Below are 3,429 nucleotides of genomic sequence, written 5' to 3'. Positions count from 1 at the left end.
CCGTGCGTGGTATGGGACAACGCGTGACCGTGCGTGGTATCGACAGCGTGACCGTGCATGGGTATCGACTAACGTGACCGTGCGTGGTATCGACAACGTGACCCGTGCGCGGGTATCGACAACGTGACCGTGCGTGGTATCGACACCGTGACCGTGCGTGGTATCGACAACGTGACCGTGCGTGGTATCGCCAGCGTGACCGTGCGTGGTATCGACAACGTGACCGTGCGTGGTATCGACAACGTGAACGTGCGTGGTGTGCTAACGCGTGACCGTGCGTGGTATTAACAACGTGACCGTGCGTGGTATTGACAACGTGACCGTGCGTGGTATTGACAACGTGACCGTGCGTGGTATTAACAACGTGACCGTGCGTGGTATTAACAACGTGACCGTGCGTGGTATTAACAACGTGACCGTGCGTGGTATTAACAACGTGACCGTGCGTGGTATTAACAACGTGGCCGTGCGTGGTATTAACAACGTGGCCGTGCGTGGTATTAACAACGTGACCGTGCGTGGTATTAACAACGTGACCGTGCGTGGTATTAACAACGTGACCGTGCGTGGTATTGACAACGTGACCGTGCGTGGTATCGACAACGTGACCGTGCGTGGTATCGACAACGTGACCGTGCGTGGTATCGACAACGTGACCGTGCGTGGTATCGACAACGTGACCGTGCGTGGTATCGACAACGTGACCGTGCGTGGTATCGACAACGTGACCGCGGCGTGGGTATCGACCCAACGTGACCGTGCGTGGTATCGACAAGCGTGACCGTGCGTGGTATCGACAACGTGACCGTGCGTGGTATCGACAACGTGACCGTGCGTGGGTATCGACAACGTGACCGTGCGTGGTATCGACAACGTGACCGTGCGTGGTATCGACAGCGTGACCGTGCGTGGTATCGACAACGTGACCGTGCGTGGTATCGACAACGTGACCGTGCGTGGTATCGACAACGTGACCGTGCGTGGTATCGACAACGTGACCGTGCGTGGTATCGACAACGTGACCGTGCGTGGTATCGACAGCGTGACCGTGCGTGGTATCGACAACGTGACCGTGCGTGGTATCGACAACGTGACCGTGCGTGGTATGGACAACGTGACCGTGCGTGGTATTGACAACGTGACCGTGCGTGGTATCGACAACATGACCGTGCGTGGTATCGACAACGTGACCGTGCGTGGTAATGACAACGTGACCGTGCGTGGTATTGACAACGTGACCGTGCGTGGTATTGACAACGTGATCGTGCGTTGTATTGACAACGTGACCGTGCGTGGTATTGACAACGTGACCGTGCGTGGTATTGACAACGTGACCGTGCGTGGTATTAACAACGTGACCGTGCGTGGTATTGACAACATGACCGTGCGTGGTATCGACAACATGACCGTGCGTGGTATCGACAACATGACCGTGCGTGGTATCGACAACGTGACCGTGCGTGGTATCGACAACGTGACCGTGCGTGGTATCGACAACGTGACCGTGCGTGGTAATAACAACGTGACCGTGCGTGGTATTGACAACGTGACCGTGCGTGGTATTGACAACGTGACCGTGCGTGGTATTAACAACGTGACCGTGCGTGGTATTAACAACGTGACCGTGCGTGGTATTAACAACGTGACCGTGCGTGGTATTAACAACGTGACCGTGCGTGGTATTAACAACGTGACCATGCGTGGTATTAACTCGCGTGACCGTGCGTGGTATTAACAAGCGTGACCGTGCGTGGTATTAACAACATGATGACCGTGCGTGGTATAGACAACATGACCGTGCGTGGTATCGACAATGTGACCGATGCGGTGGTAATAACAAGCGTGACGTGCGTGGTATTGACAGCGTGACCGCGTGCGTGGTATTGACAACGTGATCGTCTGCGTTGTATTGACAACGCGTGACCGCGCGTGGTATTGACAACGTGACCGTGCGTGGTATTGACAAGCGTGACCGTGCGTGGTATTAACAACGCGTGACCGTGCGTGGTATTAACAAGCGTGGCCGTCGTGGTATTAACGCGTGACCGTGCATGGTATTAACAACATGACCGTGCGTGGTATCGGCAACATGACTGTGCGTGGTATCGACAACATGACCGTGCGTGGTATCGACAAACGTGACCGTGCGTGGTATTGACAAGCGTGACCGTGCGTGGTACAACAACGTGACCGCGGCGTGGTATTGACAACGTGACCGTGCGTGGTATTGACAAGCGTGACCGCGCGTGGTATTGACAGCGTGACCGTCTCGCGTGGTATTAACAAGCGTGACCGTCGCGTGGTATTAACAATCGGCCGTGCGTGGTATTAACAAGCGTGACCGCGGCGTGGTATTAACAACGTGACCGCGTGGTATTAACAACGTGACCGTCGTGGTATTAACAACGTGACCGTGCGTGGTATTAACAACGTGACCGTGCGTGGGTATTAACAACATGACTGTGCGTGGTATCGACAACATGACTGTCGTGGTATCGACAACATGACTGTCGCGTGGTATCGACAACATGACCGTCGCGTGGTATCGACAACATGACTGTCGCGTGGTATCGACAACATGACCGTAAGCGTGGTATCGACAACGTGACCGTCGCGTGGTATCGACAAGCGTGACCGTGCGTGGTAATAACAACGTGACCGTGCGTGGTATTGACAAGCGTGACCGTGCGTGGTATTGACAACGTGACCGTCGCGTGGTATTGACAAGCGTGACCGGGCGTGGTATTGACAATGTGACCGTGCGTGGTAATAACAAGCGTGACCGTGCGCGGGTATTGACAACGTGACCCGTCGCGTGGTATTGACAACGTGATTCGCGGCGTGGTATTGACAACGTGACCGTCGCGTGGTATTGACAAGCGTGACCGTGCGTGGTATTGACAACGCGTGACCCGTCGCGATGGGTATTGACAACGTGACCGCGGCGTGGTATTAACAACGTGCGTCGCGATGCGTGGTATTAACAACGTGACCGTGCGTGGTATTAACAAGCGTGACCGCAGGCGTGGTATTAACAACGTGACCGTCGCGTGGTATTAACAACATGACCGATGCGTGGTATCGACAACATGACCGTGCGTGGTATCGACAACATGACCGCGGCGTGGTATCGACAACGTGACCGTGCGTGGTATCGACAACGTGACCGTGCGTGGTAATAACAACGTGACCGTGCGTGGTATTGACAACGTGACCGTCGCGTGGTATTGACAACGTGACCGTGCGTTGTATTGACAACGTGACCGTGCGTGGTATTGACAACGTGGACCGTGCGTGGTATTGACAACGTGACCGTCGTGGTAAGTGGCTGTAAACGTGACCGCATTCGGCGCGTGGTATTAACAAGCGTCGGCGTGGTATTAACAAGCGTGACCCGTGCGTGGTATTAACAACGTGACCGTGCGTGGT

This window comes from Eptatretus burgeri, chromosome 15, assembly GCF_056783735.1.
Source record: "Eptatretus burgeri isolate ZD-2024b chromosome 15, Ebu_testis_v1, whole genome shotgun sequence".
In the NCBI taxonomy this organism is placed as follows: domain Eukaryota; kingdom Metazoa; phylum Chordata; class Myxini; order Myxiniformes; family Myxinidae; genus Eptatretus; species Eptatretus burgeri.
This window is presented reverse-complemented; position numbering follows the sequence as displayed.